The 23,254-nt window shown below is 30.4% G+C and overlaps 1 long non-coding RNA gene across 2 annotated transcripts in view; it reads left to right on the top strand.

The window, feature by feature from the left end:
• LOC147806840 (uncharacterized) overlaps positions 1–23,254 on the top strand; it is a 157,596-nt gene that overhangs the window by 71,005 nt on the left and 63,337 nt on the right. For both annotated transcript variants that reach the window (XR_015435295.1, XR_015435296.1), the window contains exon 9: positions 19,040–19,082. This is a non-coding gene — a long non-coding RNA (uncharacterized LOC147806840). The remainder of the gene's footprint in view (positions 1–19,039; positions 19,083–23,254) is intronic.

The raw sequence follows: 23,254 nt of genomic DNA, 5'->3' as shown, positions 1-23,254 counted from the left end.
ATCTTAGTTTTAGACTTAATTATTGAATGATAATTCTAATTACTAATGGAAATATTTAACGGAATATATTATAGCAGTTAATCTAAAACTTCTAAAACAATGCTAATTTAATGGAATTTAAAAATCAACTTTGAATTAAATTCACGTGACACTAAGACTAAAAATAAACTAACTTCAAAAGAAAACCCTCATGGAGAAAAAGGAAACCCTCTTGAACTCATAAATAGAAATATATTTACCATATAGCAGCGATTTCAATTTCATTTCGTTCCTACATAACTATATTTTATTTTAATTTATAACCGTCGTTGAACAGCAGACCCAATTTTATGGGTTTCCGACTAGTAATGTTCAACTCCATAGCCTTGTAATTTTGAACCCAATCCAGAAGACAAGGGAACTCCTGGATCGAGTATTGGGAGAAATTTGAATTCGTGGAGGACTTTGCGTAACTATATTGTTGTTGTCGTAGCCATTAAGGCAGTGGGAGAGCGACTGTTCTTGTTTTCCAGTTTCATCATCTGTGGCCACGAATTCGACTTCTGCCACACCCGTTTATAGAGCGGACCTATTCATGCATTCATCCATTCATTCATTCATCCACATACAGAAATTTTGACCTGAACCATAGAACGATCAATATCTAATCCAGTACCCTAGAGGCATAATTTGTTAAAGGAACTGGAAGGACTTTGTGATACGACATATTTAACGTGCACTGGTCATCACATAACTATACAAATTCGTTGTTATACTAATCAATTAAAAATAAAAAAAAATTGAATATATATTCTAAATTAATAAATAAATTTTTTAATACTTAGTAATGTTTATGCATAGAAAAAGTAGAATCTTTTTTTTTAGAATAATATCGGAAGTATTATGATTATAAAAAAATTATAATAATAAACCACTTTGTTCATATTTTTAACGTTATTATGAGTCACATCTGAGCTGATTTCTTACACAATTTTGATTAATTTAATGCAGTGTTAGAAGTTTAAAAAACTTTATTTAGATGGAGATTTCTCAGAAAGCGCCCAAGAAATGATAAATGATTAGTTAACTAAAAAATAAATTGACTAGCGCTGAAAAAGAAAGACAAAATTTTTTCTACTTTCACTTTTAAAACTCTTGTTTTGTTCCAAAATGTTTAGATTAAGGGAAATTTCGGGGATGTAATAGCTTACTTTGGATGTTTCTGCATTTTACATTAATGGTTTACCATAGTAGGAATAGTGTGATTTGGCTCAGATTTATCTAGTAATAAAAAAGCCATGTATTTATATATAAAAAAAAAATGTGTTTTGTATTGCTCCCACTATTTAACTAGGGATTCTGAAATTTAATCAAAATTCATTCAAGCAGGAAAATTTAGAAATAATGATTTGTTCAAAAACATTTAGACTATGAGGAATTTCGGGAGTTTTCTTAATTTCTAAAAGAATATTACCTAATAACTTCAGAAAATAATATTTTAATTGGATTCTTAAATACTTATGTCTCTTTGTGTGACTCCGTCTTAAAAATTAATAAGAGAAATCTATTTTACGCTTTTATAAATATATATATATACGTAAGTTATTTTTCTTATTAATTTATTTTAAAATAATTAATAAATTTTGAGTTTTAAAGTATACAAATCATTTTACAAATTTACATTATTTTAAAGTAATTTCAAATGAAAAAAAATGGAATAAAATCGGTCGAATAGTTTCTGCAAAATCCAATCTTTAAAAATGCTTCGTTGAAATTTTTAAAATTTTGTATTTAACCATTTAAAATTAAATACTTCAAAATTATGTATAAATCAGTATACCCTGTAATTAAAACATTTTTAAACTGCTATTAAACAATATAATAAAAAATAATTAAAATTATTCTTTACATGTAATTATTTTCGGATAAATGAGTTTTATATTTATGTGCAAAAATGTGCAATATGCAATAAATATTTTTTAATATCACTATGACGTATATTTTTCACTAATTTTATTTTTTTGCTACTATCAAGGATTCTTAAGAACCCCAAAAATTAATTGTAATTCAATTGGAGTGAACACTTTCTGTTGGGAAATTTTTATACTATTAAAGTTTTTTTAAACATAAAATGGTTATAGACAAATGAAATTTTTTGAAAATGTCTGATTATTACTTTTTAGATTTATTATTATGATGGATTAAAGTTGCAAGTCAGTGAATAAAAAAAAAAAAAAACAATTTTCATAAGAAAACAAGCGTTTAGCAAATGGTTTATTCATTGATTTGGTGAATAGTGTCTATACGCACCATTTTATTTCTTAAATAAAATATAATTAAGACATCCTAATAAATGTAATGTAAGCATTCGACAGATTCCCTTAATTTTTAAACAGAAGACTTTTTCAAGCAATACGACTTACGCATTTTTAAAAAAATTCTCAGGATTCGACTGATTTCCTTAAATTTTGTATTTCGCTATTTTAAATTGCATTTTTTATAACGATGCTAAAAATGTATACCTTACAATTCATTCATTACATTTTATTCAAAAATTACAATTTTATGTCATTTTGCATTGTAAACTGGTTTATACATATGAAACATCTATACTATCTATAAGAACTTTTTTGAAATTTTTTTCACATAAAGGTTTGGTCCCTAATAGGAAATAGAAATATGTAAGATTTAGAATTTTAAGTAGGGCCTGGATAACCTGGTAAATAATGCTTTGGGTCCATGTCCAAGAGGTCGTGAGTCCTATCACCGCCGGTCGAAGTAAATGATGAGTGGTGCACGTTAGTTCTGTCGGGTCACAAAGTCTTCTATGTTCGCAAAATAAATCATACCTCTGGGGTATTGAATTAGAGATTGATTGTTCTCGGGTTCAGGTTAAAATTACGATCTGTGAATGAATAAGTGGATCTATGAATGTGTCCGCCCTGTAAATAGGCTGTGACATGTGTGTCATTGAATTCACATTTTTGGTCAGAGATGGCGTCACTGAAGCACTTCTTCCATACATTAGCTTAGTGACACTAAGCAGGCTTGCTGGTATTGGCAAGTGGCATTAGAATCATATAGCAGCCATTATTTATCATATAGTATTATTTATCATGTAGCCATTATTTATGATTATTTATCACAGAGCAGGCATTTCAATTTCGTTTTTATACATAACTATTATTTTTGATATTGTCGTAGCCATTAAGGCACTGGGGGTGTGATTGTTCTTGTTTTCCAGTTTCGTCATCTATTACCAAGAATTCGACAACTGCCACACCCACACGTCACACCCACTTATAGAGCGAACCCATTCATACATCCTTCCATTCAATCATTCATTCGTAATTTTGACCTGAACCAAAAAACGATCAATCTCCAATCCAGTACCTCAGAGGCATAATTTGTTATCGGACCACGAAGGACTTTGTCACCCAACAGATTTAGCGTGCACTAGTCACCACATAACTATACTAATTCATTGTTACACTAATTATTTAAAAGTAAATTTATTTAACGAAAAAAAAGTTTATATATTCTGATTTAATAAATGAAATTTTAATACTTAGTAATTTTTATGCTTACAAAAGTGGAATTCGTATCTTTTTATTACAGAATAATATCGGAAGTATAATAATTATAAAAAATAATAATAATAATAAAGCACTTTATTCATATATTTTTCGCTATTATAGGTCGTATCTGAGCCGATTTGTGTCGGAGTTTTGATTAATTTAATCCAGTGTTAGAACTTTTAAGTCCATTATTTAAATAAAGCTGTACTCAGAAAGCGCCCAAAAAAACATACGTGATTAGTTAACTAAAATATAAAGTAACTAGTGCTGAAAAGAAAGATATAAATTATTCTACTTTCGCTTTTAAAAGGTATTTTGGAATTCATATTTGCCCAGACAAAAATTGAATTATCTTAACCCCTTGTCCGAATCCAATTCGAGCAATTACTACACGTAGTTTGTGATGCCAGGCTTCGGGCAGGAAAAAAATTAACGTTTCTATTTTGCGAAACCCGAGCTGAGCTTGTTTCTACTTTAGGATACTTAATTCACTATTTTCCCATTAGTGGTCCTAGTTTTTTACCGATTACAACTTCAGTCGAGGAAGGGAAATGTGGGTGGGGGTTTTGGGATATACCATACTGTAAAAGATTTTTAAAATTAAGGTATTGAAAATCATATTGTTGTGTTTTTATATTATATTTAGATTTAAAATTTTGTTTCATTTGTTTTAATTGATTTGTTTAATTGTTTTAACTGAATAAGACTAGTGCTAACGTCTAATTGGACGTCTACTAGTAACGAAGAATATATATATATATATATACATATAAGTTATTTTTATTAGTAATTTATTTAAAAATAATTGAATTTTAAGTTGTGAAGTGCACAAATCATGTTATTTTAAAGTAATTTAAAATGGAAAAAAAATCGTGAAATCCGCGAAACAGCTTTTGAGAAATCCAATTTTTAAAAATGTTTAGTTGAATTTTATTTCGCGATAATTTCTCAACCGATTGCATTTAAATTTTGTATTTTACCATTTCAAATTTACTTTAAAATATGTAAAAATTTGCATACCCCTGCATTTCAAATATTTTTAAACTGCTATTAATTAATGTAATAAAAAATAATTAAATTTATTCTTTATGTGTATCTATTTTCGGATAAAGCAGTTTTATATTTATGTGCAATATGTTTAAAATATTTTCGAGATTGAATGAGTTATGCTAAGAAGTGAATTTATATTTATGAGTCTTAAATTTTGATCGCTCCCCCGCGAAATTATTAGGAGCAGAGTACGACTACACCATATTTTGGACGTCAAAAATTCAAATTTGTTTAAAAAAATACCTCTGCTCTACCTAAAAATACTACGTTAGGTATGAAAGTATACGTTTTCGCACCTGATTTTGTAATTTAAAATATCGGGTTCTCTATATAATCAGCTTATTTAAAGGTAGGCTTTCGAACTATTAAGATTGAATCTTTGAAGGCGAATAACCGATCATTAAATCAAGAGTTATTAAAGGAGTTCATTTTTTTGTGCACTGCTCACAGTATAGAGGTGCCTGTGATAATGATGTTATTTTAAATAACCCAGTCAGAATTATGAACGCCTCTGTAGTACTAAAGAAAAAGGTTTTAATTCATATTAAAAACCTTTCATTAATATGAATCTGATCTATATGAATCCTTTGATTAATATGAATCTGATTAATATATATCCCACGATCAATACGAATCCTTTGATTAATATGAATCCCTTCATTAATATTACAACAAATCTAGATATTTTAGTTTCAATATCTTATGAAATTATTACCGATTCAAAAACAACGGTATTTTTATATTTATCATAAATCATTTATTTTTCGTGTATATCTTTAAGTGGAAATTTAATATTATATTTGATAGGGACCTATTTTATTGGTAAAAAAGTTTTAAGTACTAAAGCCAGTTCATTCCAAAGTCTAACGCAGTCCTTCTTATTTGCCTTAATTCGCTTTTCAATTTTTTTTATCACTTTTAATCGTTTTAATTTTGTTTTTACTCTTATCTAAAATTTCGTGTGGTCTACTTTCAGATTAACTTTATTTTAACCCATTTTCGGCCAAAGTTGAGCAGACGCACCATTTCAATAAATATTTTTTTATTAACATTGTGACGTATTTTTTTCACTAATTATATTTTTCTGCAATTGCTAAGGGTTCTTAAGCCACCCAAAAATTAACAGTAATTCAATTGGAGTAAGCACTTTCTGCTGAGAAAATTTTTTATGCTATTGAAGTTTTCGTTTAACTTAAAACGTTGAATGACAAATGAAATTTATAATTATTCCTTTTGAGATATAATTATTCCATTTGAAAATGTTTAATTATTCCATTATGCTTTTATGATGGATTAAAGCTGCAAGTCAGTAAATAAAATCAAAAAAATTCATAAAAAACAAGCATTCAGCTAAATGGTTTGTTCATTGATTTGGTGAATGGTGCCCATAAAAAAAAATAAAAAACCATTTCATGCATGAAATTTTTTTTGTGTCTTAATGAATGTAATGTAAGCATAGTTCAATGAAAATAACACCACATTTTATAGAATTTCTATGCCCGGCCTAAAATAGGAGAATTGAATGTGGTGTTTGTGGTAGGATAAGAAGAAATGTCTCATTCAATTACAAGAAATCTTCATTTGTTAAATAATCACACAAGTAAACTCCTAATGCATACTTTTCCATTTATTTAAAAAACAAATTGTCACAATTGGGGAAACATAATTCTTTTTTGGCAATGTATTTTTTTATTGCTGCTTAAAAACTCTTCGTAAATTTATATTATTTACTGAACGTTGAAATTATAAATATTTCAGTTTTTTTTAATTTGAAAGTATTGCCCAAACGGGGTTATGTAGTTACTTTACACACATTGTAATGGTATACCGGGCCAATGTATGCCAGGCAATGGCACTTGATTTTTAAAAATAAACATCATTGAAGGATATCTTGAGCAAATGTCTGTCCAAACCATTTAAAGAAATTTATTTTTAATTGTTTTAAGTAGAGGGGCACAACATACGACCTGTACAGTCGTAGATATAGCCTGTGGCAGCAACCTAAACATGATTTTAAAAAATAGCAATTTTAAAAAATAAATAAAAAAAAAGTTCGGAAATTTTAAATTGCGCATTCAGGCTGGGATAGCCTGGTTGGTAGGGCACTGGGCCCATGTCAAAGAGTTCTTGGGTTCGATCCCAGCCGGCCGAAGACCGTGTAGTAAATGGTTATTGATGCACGTTAAATCTGTCGAATCACAAAATGCTTCATGTTCCCTTAACAAATCATACCTCTGGGGGTATTGATCCAGGAGTTTCCTTGTCTTCTGGATTGGTTCGAAATTACGAGGCTATGGAGTTGAAGATTAGTAGTCGTAAACCCCAAAAACTGGGTCGGATGTTCTACGACGGATTAAAAATAAAATAAAATTGCGCAATCAAGTTTTTAATGTACAAAACCTCAACCAATGTAGTTTCTCAATGGTTAATGCTACGGATTTACGCATAGTTTTGTAAATCCCAACATTTTAATTCGACATTATTATTGACGCCCTTCGTGAGTGGTGATTTCGTCGAAATGACTTTTAGATAATTATTGCTACCCATTTTCACGTAGTTTCTGAAATCGCAATTTTTTTTTTCAGGAAATCGAAATACGAGTATGTTCTAACGCAGTGATTCTCAACCACTGTGCCGCGGCACTTTTGTGTGCCGCCAAATAATGGAAATGATACGTATATATATATATATATATATATATATATATATATATATATATATATATATACCTTTTTTTAAATAATTTTTCCACGCTTTAACCGCGTGAACATCTCTTTGCCGGTGATTGTCTTGTCTCAGACAATCTCAAAATAATTTAGAATAAAAAGGAAGTGACAATTTTAAAGAAATGTTGAAATTATAGGTAGGAAATTTAATGACTATTAAAATTATTAATTAACAAAGGAGCGCAAGCTAAATATTAACTTTCAAACGGAAATAAAAGATAATCATTAAAGTAAGCTATGCAATAAATAATTATAAAAACAAATTAACAAAGGATAACTAACAAAAAAAAATAAGCTAGCAATGAATAATTAGCAAAAACAAGTAATTTTTTTCATTTTGTGCCGTCAAATTTTGAAATCGTTAAAAGTGTGCCGCCACAAAAAAAAGGTTGAGAATCACTGTTCTAACGTCTTGAAAGTTATGAGACGCTTTATTTGCGCAAACTTCATCGTAAATCTAAATGACATTTGATCATTTTTTCGGCAGTTAATACTACGCATTTCATCGTGGTTTTTAAAATCGCGATATGTTTAGAACATTATTATGAATTGCGAGTAATGATTCGCTCATTGAGCTAACCATTTTTTGAAGTGATTTATTTGTGACGATTTTATCGCAAATCAAATAATTTATGAATCGTTATTTCGGCAATTATAACTGCGACACATTTCAACAAGGTTTCGAAAGTTCTAATATTTTTTATGCGAATACCGCGTATTTAAATACATTACTTTTTGACGCTAGTTATACCGATTTCATCGTAAATATAAATAGATTTTAATAGTTTTTTCGGTAGTTGTAGCTATTAAAATCCCTTTATATTTACGATGGGACCCTGCGTTTTTCCCCACGGTTCAAAACGTCCTAATATCTTTATTACTATATTTTCACGGCATGCGAGTTTTGATTCGCGCATTAAATTAATCACGTGTTCAGTGTCGATCTCAACGCAAATATAAGTATTTTTTGAGCGTTTATTTTTTGGCAGTCACAATTTAAAAGTCACACATCGTAATTCGTGTTCACACAATCTAAAAATCGCATTGCGTATTAACATTAACGAGATTTAAAAATCATCTATCGCGATTCGTATTCATGAGATTTAAAATCGCAAATCGTGATTCATATTTTGGCGTTTAAAAAATCATACGTTATTACTCTTCGCGCAATTTAAAAATCATACACCGCGATTCATATTCACGTGATTTAAAAACCACATATCGCTATTCATATTCACACGTTTAAAAATTATACATTGTGAGTTTTCTCGCAATTTCAAAATCACATATCTCGATTCGTATTCTTGCAATTTCAAAATCACATATCTCGATTCGTATTCTCGCAATTTGAAAATCTGGAAAGGAAGAGCCCCATATGGGACAATTCCCAAACTAATTAAGTTATGTGCCCTAAATTTAATACTAAACCACAACAGCTTCTGTATAAATGAATTTAGCATGTTCAAGGTTAAGGAGCAGTCTTTAAACAAAATCATTAAATTTTCATTTAATAACCCGAAAAAGCTATCTCATGATCAAGTAGATCAAACCATCACTATATTTTAAAATTTTGCAAATTGTGGAATATGCCAATAAGAAAATTTTTTAACCATTTTACATCATTTATAATTATATGCTGAGAAATTATTTGTATATCATTAAATTTTAACTGTAAAAAAATGTAATCAATTTAAGTATCATAAAGTAATGTAAATTTTAATTTATTGCTAATACATGTGGATTAATTGTTAATAGTGTTATGTTTAAAAAGTATGGGTCATAAAGTATTGTAAGTATCTTATAATTTTTTTTATTTATTAAGGAAATAGTTCCTTCAAAATTAATGTTTTCTTTCTTTTCCTTTCTCAGCCCTTTGCCCCTTTCTCAGCCAAAAATAAATCTTTCAAATTTAAGTATATTCCTTAATAAATGTTGAATCTTATTTAAGCTGCAAGGGTTTTAATTTTAATCATTTTTAACCCTATGAACTTTCTTTAAATCAAAGTATTTAATTTTCATTAATGTTAATAACTGGAATATTTATTTTCTTTAATTCAATTCACTGAACAAATTTTTTATGTTAAAATTTATGATTAAATGGACTTTAGTATTATATAATGTGATTAAAACAAAGATGAATTTTCCCATTGTTTTTAATTATTTTAATTAATCTGAATTTTTTTCCTGATAAATTGATTCTGATTGTATTTTATTTTCTAAGTTATCAGTTTTGAAGTTTTTTATTTTAAACGTTTAAAAATATTTAATTTTATGCCAACGTATTACAAGGTTAACTGATAAGATTAATTTAGTGCCTTGAACAATGTTTATATAGTAATCACTACTTACAATTACTAAACATGTTTATCTAAGTACTTTGGCTTGCGACCCTTCACTCAAAAAGGTTGTGCACCCCTACTAATATAATTTGAAGATGCTCATTTGTTATAAAATAAATTGAGTGAGGATGTATTTCGGCTAATTATTTATCAAGCTTTTTTCATGCATTATTATTTAGTTTAAAGTAATCTAAACGTTCCATCTTTGAATTATAACAAAGATTTTCAAGATTAAAAATTTCGCTCGCTTCAGAAGACATATTAATAGGAAATAACAGTTGACATGTTTCAAGTGCTCAAAACAGGTGCCCGTATTCAAGACAAGCCAAACGTGAATGAAAAGAAACATAAGTTTAAAATAAAACAAAAAGTTGTTCACGAAAAAGGGAAAAAATAAAGGTGAGAAGCAAAACTAGAAAAAAACCACAATACCCGAAAGAGATAAAAGATCCACAGAACAAGAAAATCCACAGTGACAGACAAATCAAGCTAAAATGCATTTCCACTCGTTATGGAGAATTGGTGAGGATCTAATATCGTTGAGAGGGGAATAAGCATTTATTTGAATAAAATAAGATTCCAAGGCATCAAGATGAGCTTATGTGGCAGTGTTGGAAATAATTTCGACATTGTTAAAAATTGAATTTACGCCCATAATTCCAACAGTTTGCAGCAATGAATGATGTTTTGATAGCAGACAATCATGTTTCTTTAAGTCTACATTTTAAAGCGCGTCTAGTTTATCCGATATAGCCAATGTCTCACTGACAATGAATGTAGTAAATGCCACAACGATCATTAAAGCTAATAGGCTCATTAAGAGACCTAAATTTGGTTTTGTTAAAAGGCCTAAAAAGGACTTTAAAACCAAAACAGAAGAGTATATTAGCAATTTTATAACGAGCGGGAGAATAAGAAATGATCCACGCGTAAGGATTTGAGGAAGAGGGACGTTTGAGTCTAGTTAGTTTAGTCAAGATGAATCAACTATAGAAGCGATTAAATACACTGTCAACATCAAACGAGCGGAAGATGGTAAGTTCGGAGTAAATTTAGAAGGATGTAAATGTTAAGTGTGTGCGAAACGGAAGTATGGAATGCAGAAATGTTATGACAATTAGGGTGAATAAAATTAATATGAGGTGGTAAAAAGACGGCTATACGCTTATGATAAACAGGGGTGGAAAAATGGTCAGGGTGTCTTTTTCTTTTCTTCTCTTTTGGCTTCTGTGGTTTTTTTTACTTATGTATCTTCCTGTTATTCATTCCATTTTTCATAAGCAGCTCTTCGTTTTATAATTCAAATCCCTTTCGTTTCCTCCGATTCACATCTGGCAAGTTTTGAAAATGGGCGCCTGTTTTTGAGCGTTTGAAACATGTATACTGTTATTTCTTGTTTGAATATTTTTTGAATCAGGTTATATTTTGCCGCTTTAGTTTCCTGAGATTATTTATTTAATGTAACAAAAATGTTTATATTTTCAATAGGCAATGATAAAAATTTACGTTTAATTTTTAAAATGAAAAATAAGTACAAAATTCTGGGACTAAAAATAAAACCATGCGTGTATAATTCAACTCTAATTTATTAAATCAATCAATTTGTTGCCCAATGCAAAAATTACATGCAAAGTATAAATATAAATATTGAATTGATACAAATATTTGCTGACCACCAAATGAATCAATTCATTTTAAATGTTTAGTATCGAACAAGATGTCACAATTTATTTTTAAAAAAAGATAAATTAATCAATGTAAAATGCGAATAAAAACTATTGCAAGTAAATATTAAAACGCATGATTAAAAATTTTTTATTATATTATGTATTTAATATTCATATTATTAATATATTTTAATTGATAGAACTGGTTTGTTTACGCTAAATAACTACGAATAATGAAAATTTTTGCAATCTTTTAAGAAGGCGCTAGAGCAAGACTGTTTCATTTATTTTATATGAATGCTGATTATGAAACAATTGTGTTTTTATAATTTATCTTTTCGGGGGGGGGGGGAAGAAAGTTTCATAAGATTGTAATGCTAGGAGCTAACTGTTTTATGAACTAAAACTTATTAAACTTTCTAATTAGATATTATATCTGGATAATAAACTGCTGTTTGTAGAAAATGCAACACCATGAAGGAATCATCAGAATCAAATGAAATTCGCAGCAAATGTCAATTATAGGATATTATGCAAATTAATAAAGTTTCAGAGCCATCGCGCGTGCGTGGCGCGCGCAGCGCCCTCTGAATTGATGCTGAAAGCGTATAAATAAAGTGCTGTAGCGGGACGTTGAAAATAGTCTATGATTATTTGCTAGTGGCAAACGTTTAGTGAGACCTGAGTATGCCTCCACGACGGAAGAATAAGAAATTCAAGCAACTTACGGAGTTTGAACGAGGGAGGATAATCGGCCTTCGAGAAGGAGGATTTTCCTATCGCGCAATAGCAGCTCGTATGCAGCGGAACAGTTCCACAGTGATGCGAGTTTGGAAGCAGTGGACCGACGAGCACCGAACAACTCGAAAAACAGGCACTGGACGACAGAAGGTGACGTCAGAGCGCGATGATCGACACCTGCTCCGCATGGCGGTGAATGATCGCACGGTAGAATTGCAGATGATGAAGCGAAGTAAGTGACAGAAAAAGAATTCACTGTTTACGTTTAGCGTGCATTAAAGTTTGTCTCAATTCCAAGCGCGGAGACTTTTCTTATCTTACTCCCGCACCAAAATGAACTCTTCGTCAAAGGAGGTGGGGCCAAATGCCATCTACTGGTGAACGAACTATAACTGCTCCCTCTTTTAGTGGGCCCTGGTAAGATTTTCAAACTTAGACCGGACCGAAGAAGGTTGATGAACACTGTTACATACTAGTAAATTGGTATTGAATAATCGTAGTGCTACATTACTCTTACACCAGAATGTTATTTTGGATCGAATTCTATCAATGGATATCGCTGAATGATTCATTGCTGCTTTTATGAGAGTCCGGGAGCGCTGTATTAAGATAACCATATTTTGAGCGCCGCTTATGAGAGATGTTTTAACATCATGGTAGTGTGCTTGATCGCTCCTCGGTTGCTTATACCAGTGTGTGCAGCGACACGTTGTGTGTGATCGAGACTGGGTAGCAACAGCGCGAGGAAGATAATGTCGCAATCACAAAAAGAATCACAAATCACAATCGTGAAAATCGATTATTACATGAAATATTATTCAGGATGGTCCTTTTGTTTCGCATTGTACTTTCAGCGTTTGCGTTTGTGACTGTTTTTCGTCCTATAATTATAATGCAGAAAGAAGTTTGAGAATTTGTTTATTTCTTTGACTAAATTATTCGACACACTATAAGATTTTGCCGCATCTTTTCTTTCTTTTCGGCCTCAATTCGTCCCCTGACTCAATTTTCTTTTTTATGCGTCGTTCGCTAACTTCAGAAACCTTCAATCTTCGTGATATTTCGTGGTTTGAAAATATTTTAGCATTCACAAGGGCCTTTACTTTAACTTTTTTACATGGTGAAAGATCGCCTTTTTTTTCAAGAGTGACTTTATTTTATTTTATATCTGTCGTTGAATAGCCGACCTAATTTTGGGTTTACCACTACTAACGTTTAACTCCGTAACCTTGTAATTTTGAACCCAATCCAGAAGACAAGGAAACTCCTGAATCAGAACCCCAGAGGTATTGATTTGTTATGGGAACATGGAGGACTTTGCGACTCCACAGAGATAACGTGCATCAGTCACCATTTACAGCACGAGGAATCTTCGGCCTGCGGGGATCGTACCCACAAACTCTTGGACGTGGGCCCAGTGCCCTACCAACAGGCTATCTCGACCTTTTTTTTTCTTTATATGTGATTTTATTTTATATCCGTCGTTGAACAGCCAACCCAGAAGACAGGGAAACTCCTGGATCAGAACCCCCAGAGGTATTGATTTGTTAAGGGAACATGGAGGACTTTGCGACTCGACAGATTTAAAGTGCATCAGTCATTATTTACTACACAGGGAGTGTCTTCGGCCAGCAGGGATCGAACCCACGAACTCTTGTACGTGGGCTCAGTGCCCTACTGACCGGGCTATCCCGGACCTCTTTACACGTGATTGAAGTTTTTCGATTGATTATTTAAACACTGCACACAAAATAAGCAAATAACTGCGTATTACAAAACTGTAAAACATATAAGTGCAGCACATAAAGTCACAGAAACACGTCCGCAACTGACGCACGCGACAACGCGACTGAAACCGGTTTGCACTTGTTTACGGTCGTGTTTCAATCGGTTAACATTGTAATGCAATAAATTGAAAATAAATATAAATAGGAAGTATATAAAGATTTCCTGAATAAAATCTCATCAGATGTAAATTTAAATATATAATTATTGCATACAAACTGGTGCAAAACATGTCACTATTAAAACACTGCAGTGCTTCTAATAATTTGGTCAGGGACTGTAACTTTAAGAAAGGAATTAACATTATTAACAAGCATTATTAGCATTATTACAGGCTTAAACTGGAGAGAGTACCGAGCACCGCAAAGGAATAAGTTAATTAAAAAAAATTTTTTTTTGTTTTGTTTAAAAGCTTAAAAGTAGATAAGAATGTAACTTGTAAATTATAAATTTTCATTATTCATTTCATATTTTAGAGCTCTCATTTCAGTGTGAAAACTAATTTGCTGTTTTATTAGCAATCAATATATTTCATTTATGACAATTTCCTTTCATATACATTTATTTAAAACTAGCCGGTTATGGCGGCCAGCAGTCCGCCACGCTATGTTTCTTGGGCCCTAGCACTGCTAATAGAGACACGATCCTCTTCCAATCTTCTTTGACCTTCCTCAGGTGTTTCTCGGGCCCTAGCACTGCTAGTTGAGACACGATCCTCTTCTAATCTTCTTTGACGTTTCTCTGATACTTCTTGGGCTCTAGAATTGCTTGTCGAAATTCGGTCATGTTCCATCCTTCTTTGACGTTCCACAGACGTTTCTTGGGCCCTTCTTCTTCTTTGAGAATCTCTTAATATCTTTTTCTTTGACAAAATACAAAGTTTTTTGGAAGGCTGTTTTACCATGTCAGTAATCGGGTTTTTAAGAAGTCAACGAATACTTTAGAACAACAATTACTACGAAAGCAAATCATAAAACTTCAATATATAAATCTAAGTGCTTACCTGCAAACTGAAACTTTCTAAAATAACTAATTACATTTAATAAAAACTGTTAAAATAAAGAATAGAAAAACCAAAGAGATCCAAGGTAAGTGTGATCGTTCCTTCAAAAGCAATTAAATTCCTCTTTTATATATTATATAGCTACAACGCTTAAGAAAAAAAACTAAAATACTAAATACATGAAAAGAACACGAAAACGAATGAATTTTTTATGGTATCAATTTCTATTTCTATATAATTTTTTATGGTATCAATTTCTATTTCTATATAATTTTTTATGGTATCAATTTCTATTTCTATATCGCTACAAAAATTATCGTCTTCGCTTAAGAAAAAAAAATAGAGTGTAGAAAGAAGAAGAAAAACTTATTATAACAATTATGAACAGCAACAAATATTTAGTATTGAGTATAGTAAAGTGCGGCGTGCTCTCTGCTTTCGCTTATAGCACTGCGTTTCAATAGGTAAGGCTTAATTTTGCCTATCAAGATTTATTTGAGCTCTGAGGCTCTTCTTCAAATGCCAACAAGTTTTGGTTTAAATTTACTTTTGTAATCGAGTGACAATGACAAAATTTATTTCAGCAACAAATATATCAAAGCGAAGCGTTCTATTTACGTGTCGAATATGTTGCCACATTTTTAATACAAAAGTTAAACTTTTCTCCACTTTGATAAATGTAAACTAATGCGAACCTTACAATTAAATTATTAATTCCTTCGTATGTTATTGATTTAAGTTGTCGAAAATTAATATTTCAATTGTAAGGTTCGCATTAGCATACATTTATAAGAGTGGAGAAAAGTATATGCATTTTTTAATAGTTTTTTGAATATGGATCTTTGAAGACGAAAAAGCATAGATTTTCTTACAAAATGACTGATAACTAAAAAACTAATACAAATTTTTGAAAAAGAAAAAAAATACTTCTTCATTATGTCAAAACACAATTATGAGCCGAGTTTCGTGCCTGGGCGAGGCTTCTGGGGCGATATATTGTGATTACAGACACACACACAGCCGCGTTTATTATTATGTATAGATAATGAATTTATTTTGAAATTTATTAAATGCGTAGTTAGAGTGTAACTCCTTGTATAAATAAAGACTTTTTCTACCTAGAATAATTTATATTTAAGAATGTTTTCACAACTAAGTTAATTTACTTTTCATTCGACAAGCTGGTTCTTTGTCATTCTTTAGCAGGTGCGCAGCTTTTGTAAAAAGTGCTTAAAGGGGCTTATTTTAAATTTGGGTTTCTTAAAAATGTGGCCTTAAATGTGCTTTTTTATTCTTGGTTTGTAAAAAGGTGCTTAATTTTCTATCTTTTAAAAATATTTTTTTTTCTCGATTGTCGTTCTAAATTTTAAAAAAATGCATGATATTCACAATTTTCTCTGCAATATTTATCAGAAACTAGGTATTTTATTATGATTCTGTGAAGTCTTTGAAAATGTTTCTAAATTTTATTGATTTTATGTTTATAAATTAAGAAGAACTTAATACGATAAAAAAAGAGTAATTTTTATTCCTGCACAGATCCTAACTATGATTTTTTTTTTTTTTTTTGGAAAGTGATTAAAAATATTTTTCGTGTGCTTAAAAGGTGCTTGTTTTTTGGTGGAAAATCTGGCTAAGCACGCAGTTTAATGTTTTGAGAAAAAAATAACTGGCTAAGTAAGCTAATTTATTCAGTAATTAGTTTGGAATGAATAAATAATAAACTTTTTTAATTATTAGTACTATTAAGAATTTTAGTTAAATAATATTAAAAATTATTTATGCATTTTGTCAGATTTTTGATTGTTAAATACGAAAACAGTTTTAAAAGGTAAAAAATAATAATTGGAATAAAAAAATTCTTACGTTTAATTTATACCTTGTTAAACAAAATCTGATATTTATTAACCATGATAAAATGCTTCAATGTTTCGCCCGGAGTCGCTTACGACCTTAAGTGTCGTAATATGTTTAAAATATTTAAGTTTTTATTACCATGTGAAAATGATCAAAAGATTCTTTCTTAGATTCCTTTCGTGTTTTTAGCACGTCTGAATATGATCAGCACTCAATTTCGAAGCGTCACATCATAGCATCACATCGAAATTTCTGAATTAAATAAACTTACCCATTTCTGAAAAAAAAAATTAGTTGCTAGAGTAAATTTGAAATTGTAATGAATTCTACGATGAAGTTGGTGCAATGAAAAAAAAAGCGATTACTTAAATGCGGTATTTTGAGTATGAAAGACCGAAAGAAAAAATTTTTCAATAAAAGGGTTGTAAAAGTAAAATAAAAACGATATGGTTTTTCGATTAAAATTTCACGCAGTGAGAGTGTAATTTGATAGAGTATGTGTTTTATAATATCTATTATATATAATTCTCTTACGTGGCTCCCAAATTTTGGCTGTATTTCTTTTCCGCCGGTGGCAACGTTTGCTTTGTTTTGAAAACACCAAAGCATTCTGCCTTTTAATGATGTGTTTCTGATCGAATATATATAATTCTCTTACGTGGCTCCCAAATTTTGGCCGAAGTACTTTGTACAACTAAATAAGATTCTTTTCACAGCAGTTAAATAATTACTTTATTTTCGTCATTCATTGAGAAAACAGTCGGCAAAGAATTCTGTTAGGTTAAAAAACATTTCGCTAAAAAAATAACGAATTCTAAAAGAAATAGAAATAAACAACTTAAAAAATATAATAGCCATAGAATTTTTTGAAAGTTAACTTAGCAACATAAATCAAAATGACACAGAAGCGCAACTAGATCAAAATTATGATACCTGAGCGCTTGACGTAACAAATCCTTCAATTCTAAAAGTGTTGTATCGCCAAATGTCCAAATTAACATGTTCTTAAAGAAATTCTATAAAAAGTTTTAAATAAACAACCAACTTCTACAACTGCTTCCTGAAGAACTTGGCTCATTGATTAAAAATATTGTTTTAATTTTACAGTACTAACTTTACTTCTACTTTCATTATTGCTATGACCCTCTTTCATTACATTTTACAACTTCATGCTAAATTTGAGGACTTAAAGTTGTTTTGTGGTTGAATACTGACATTTAGAAATGTGTACATAAAAAAAAATAATTTTTAGAGGTTAAGAGTTGCCTCAGAAAAATTTGAATTGTTGACATTGAACTTAACAATGGAAACAATTGTTTTTGTGAAAAATTGAATTGTATTGTTGACATCAAAACTAAAAATATTGTGTTTCAACTTAACAATACTACCTTAATTTATACTTTAGAATTGCCTCGGAGAAATTTGAATTGTTAGCAATGACTTAAGCAAAAAGTTTTATTTTGACTGACAAATACTATATAATAATTTTAACTTTTTCTATGACTATACTCATTTTCTTACTCTTTTCTTTGTTTTTTATACATTTTATTTTTTTGTGATAAAATAAAAAAACTTATAGTTGTTCTGCTTCTGAACACTGATGAAAACACAAAATGATAGGCTTCATCAACAATCAAAAATATATACATTTATTTTACAAATTCCATATTATTAAGGTGGCGCCCTTCAGAGAATTAAAAATACAAAATTATCTTCATCAAAGCCGATGCTTTACATCTGGCGTTCAGTGGCAGACTACTATTTCATATTGTTTTACAACACATGGCTTTAGCCCTCTGGTGGGAAAGACTTTAAAACAAAACTTACAACAGTTACTTTTCTCAACAACTGAAATTTAGAATAGTGTGATTAAGAAAAATATGTGAACTGTTTGCAATTTCAAATTAATATTGAAATGTACAGGTTTAGAATTTTCTACAGTGAAAAGTTTTCGGAACTTCAGTATTCAAAAAAGTATACAAAAACTAGACGTTAAGAACGTATCCAATGAGCGAGCAAAGCGAGCATTGGATTGCGAAGCAATCCGAAATGAACTGTGAAAGCAGTTCCGGGGGTTGGTGAGCGCTAGCGAGCAGGGGGCGAAGCCTCCTAGTCTTATATAATGTCTTAATCAAAGAATCGGAATTTGAAAAACACATAGGGGGTTACGTCTGGTCTAAATTTTTCTCAACCCTGGAGGGAGTCATTACATGTCCTGCATTTTTGATTGTACTATTTATACTGCTGTTTGTTTGTTTGTTTCTTTTTTTTTTTTTGAACTATGGTTTTGCTAAAGCAAATGTTTTTCTTATAGGAAAGAGTTATAATGTCAATTGAGCTAGTACAACAAAATACAGGTAACATTATAATTCTCTTGTCTTTTCAATTTTGAAATCTTCACGTGTTTTGTCCAAAAATTGTAATTTTTTAATACCTGTTGCTACCTGTTTCATTTGCTGGATTTTTCTTTCTTTCAAAAATGCAACACAAATGGAAAACTTAAATATGAATATGAATCTTGTATAAACATGAATTTATGGTAATCCATTAATATATATATATATATATATATATATATACAGGGTGGTCCCGAATTCATGGTACAAACTTTAATGGTAAGTACAGGACATTGTAACAATGATTTATTGTATAGGAATGTATAGTCGCAAGCGACGCGGTGAGGCGTATACAGAAGAAATAACGGCCGAAAGGAAAAACAACGATTTTATTGAAAGCGTTGTTGACAAGTGTCATGTTTACAGTAAGTGTTCAAAATTGCGTCCACCAGAAGCGATACATGCTTGACAGCGTCGGTGGAGCCATTGGCGTACACGTTCAAAGATGCATGGTATTTCACGCACACCTGCAGCAGCTACAGATATGCGAGCGACGAGATCCTCATCTGAGTCAACTGGAGTCTCAAAAACAAGATGCTTTAGATGTCCCCATAAAAAGTAATCGAGGCTCGAAAAATCGGGAGATCGGGGTGGCCAAGGGATTGTTCCACCACGCCCAATCCATCGAGCACCAAACTGCACACTACTGCCCTCTACCAGCAATGATACCAACCGATCACTCCATTTCTCTTTCCTTTTATTTCCCCTGTTTACGCCTCACCGCGTCACTTGCGACTATACATTCCTATACAATAAATCATTGTTACAATGTCCTGTACCTACCATCAAAGTTTGTACCATGAATTCGGGACCACCCTGTATATATATATATATATATATATATATATATATATATATATATATATATTAATGGATTACCTTAAATAATTTTTGATCTAACTATTAGATCTTCACGTTCTAGGGCTCAATCTGAATGGTTCGAAGGGGTTATATCATATGTGTTTATTAATTTGTGCAAACGATATTTTAAGTTACGAATTCAGTCACAAAAGCGTACTCTTTCTCTGAATAAACATATCATTTTCTTGGCGGATTCGAATAGGAGGTAGCCGCAATCTGAGAAATAAGGTTTTAGTGGTTAGAACAGGAGAGTGGTTTTGAATATGGACCCCTTAATATTAATTTTACTTTTTGCGTATTTCATTATAGCTTGAACTTTTAAAGCGATTTGAAATATTTTTCACACAAAGCTTCACATGTTCAAGTTTTGTTTCATATTGAATCCCACTGATTAATATGAATCTGATCAAAATGAATCCCTTGATTAATATGAATCGGATTAATATGAATCCCTTGATTGAAATGACAGCTAATTGGGATATTTTGGTTTTAATATTTTATGAAATTATTACTGATTCAAAAACAATGGTATTTTTTATTTTTATCATTAAATATTTACTTTTTGGGTATATCTTAGAATAGATATTTAATATTTTTGATAGGTACCTATTTTTGGATAAAAAGTTCTAAGGACCAGTTCATTCATAAGTCTAGCGCAATCCTTCTCATTTGTCTTAATTCGCTTTTCTATTTTTTTAGCACTTTTAATCGTCTTGATTTTGTTTTTACTTTTGTTTTAAATTTCGTGTGGTCTACATTTAGATTAAATTGATTTTAACCCATTTTCTCCCAAAGTTGCGCAAACGCACCATTTCAATAAATATTTTTTATTAATAGTGTGACGTATATTTTTCACTAATTTTATTTTTCTGCTATTGTCAAGGATTATTAAGACTTCCTAAAATTAACAGTAATTCAATTGGAGTAAATACTTTCTGTTGAGAAATAACTTAAAACTTAAAACTTTTTAAATCTTAAAACTCTTATTGACGAATGAAATTTTTTGAAAATGTATATTATTCCTTTTGAAATTTATCATTATGTTTTAATGAAGGATTGAAGTTGCAAGTCAGTAAATAAAATTAAAAAAGAATCATAAAAAAACAAGCATTCAACTAAATGGTTTGTTCATTCATTTGGTAAATATTGCCCCCTCATTTTATTTCTTGAATAAAATAAAAAAAATTTATACACGAATTTTTTTTTGTGTCTTAATGAATGTAATGTAAGCATATTTCAATGAGAATATAATACTACATTTTATAACATTTCTATGTTTGGCCTAAAATTGGTTAATTGAATTGAATGTGGTGTTTGGTAGGATAAGAAAGATGTCTCATTCAATTACAAGAAAACTGCATTTGTTAAATAATCACACAAGTAAACGCTTAGTGCATATTTTTCCATTTATTTCAGAGGCAAATTTTCACAATTATTTTTTTGTTAATGCATTTTTTTTATTGCTGCTTAAAAACTCTTCTTAATTTTATATATTTGATGAACTTTTAAATTATAAATATTTCCGTTTTTTTAATTTTGAAATTATTGCCCAAATGGGTCTATGTAGTTACTTTACGAGCTTTGTAGGGAATACCGGGCAAATGTATGCTAAGCATCTTTCGAAAAAACATCATTGAAGGATATATTGAGCAAATGTATAATAAACTCGTTTAAAGAAATTTAATTTCAATTGTCTGAAGTAGGGGGCAAAACATGCGGCCCGCCAACTTTCTATGTGCGACTCGTGGCAGCAGCCTGAACAAAATGAAAAAATTATGTATACATAGATTTTTTTTAAAAAAATTTTATTTTTATTCTGCAATAAAATTTTTGGTGTACCCAACCTCAACCAGTGTAGCTTTTTGATCGTTTTTTTTTATGGTTAATGCTACGGATTTACGCATAGTTTCAAAAATTCCAATATTTTTGACGCTCTTCGTGTGTGCCGATTTCGCCGTAAATCCTATGACTTTTCTGTAAATATTGCTACCCATTTTCACGTAGTTACGGAAACCGCAATTTTTTTTATGAAATCGAACTATGTACTGAAGTCTTGAAAGTAATGAAAATGCTTTATTAAAGCTAATTATGCTTTATTATCGATTATGCTTTATTATTAAATGCTTTATAAAGAAATGCTTTATTTGCGCAAACTTCATCTCAAATCTGAATGACTTTTGATCCTTTTTCTGAAGTTATCGCGACGCATTTCACGTGATTTTTAAACTTTGGATATTTTTTGCACGAGATATTATTATGAACAGCGAATAACGAATCGCTCTTTTAGATAACCATTTTTAACATAGTTTATTTGTGACGATTTTATAGCAAATCAAATTATTTACGAATCGTTACTTTGGCAATTTTTGCTACACATTTCTACAAGGTTTTGAAAGTCCCAATATTATTTTTACGTTATTGAGACACTTTAATTTTGAATCTCGCATTTAAATACATCACTTTTTGACGTGCTATATTTATGCCGATTTCATTGTGATTATAAAAGGGATTTTATTAGCCTTCAGGGAAGTTCTTTCTACACTTTTCCCCACAGTTTAAAACAATCCTGATATTTTATTGCTATTGTTTCACGGCGCACGAGTTTTGAATCGTTCATTAAAATAATAACTTGCGTGCTCTGTGACGATTTCAACACAAAAATAAGAATTTTTTCGAACGTTCATTTATTTTTTTGGCCCTTAATTCTAAAAGCCACATGAATGGTAATTAATATAAAAGTCACACATTGTGTTTCGTATTCACGCGATCTAAAAATCGCATTTCGTATTTACATTAACGACATCTAAAAATCATCACTTGCGATTCGTATTCATGAGATTTGAAATCACAAATCGCGATCCGTATTTTGGCGTTTACAAAATCATACGTTGTTACTGTTCTCGATTCTCAAACTGATTAAGTTATTTGCCTTAAGTTTAATACTGCTCACGGCAACAGCTTTTGTCAAAAGACTGTTTTCCAAAATGAATTTGGCTTGTTCAGAATTAAAGAATAGTCTTTAAACAAAATCATTAAATTTTCATTTAATGATCCGAAAAAGCTATCACATGATCAAGTAGATAAAACCATCACACTATATGAAAATTTTTCAATTTGCAGGATAACCATTAAGAAATTTTTTAAACCATTTTCTACCTACGTGAGCCATTTTATATCATTTATGATTATATGCTGGGAAATGATTTCTATATCATTAAATTTTGACTGTAAGAAAATTTTATCAACATAAGTATCATGAAGTAATGTAAATT

The sequence above is a fragment of the Parasteatoda tepidariorum genome, chromosome 7, assembly GCF_982258835.1.
Source record: "Parasteatoda tepidariorum strain Cologne lab strain chromosome 7, Ptep-v5.0, whole genome shotgun sequence".
Lineage (NCBI taxonomy): Eukaryota > Metazoa > Arthropoda > Arachnida > Araneae > Theridiidae > Parasteatoda > Parasteatoda tepidariorum.
The sequence above is the reverse complement of the archived record's forward strand: the minus strand, read 5'-3'. Positions and strand labels throughout refer to the sequence as shown.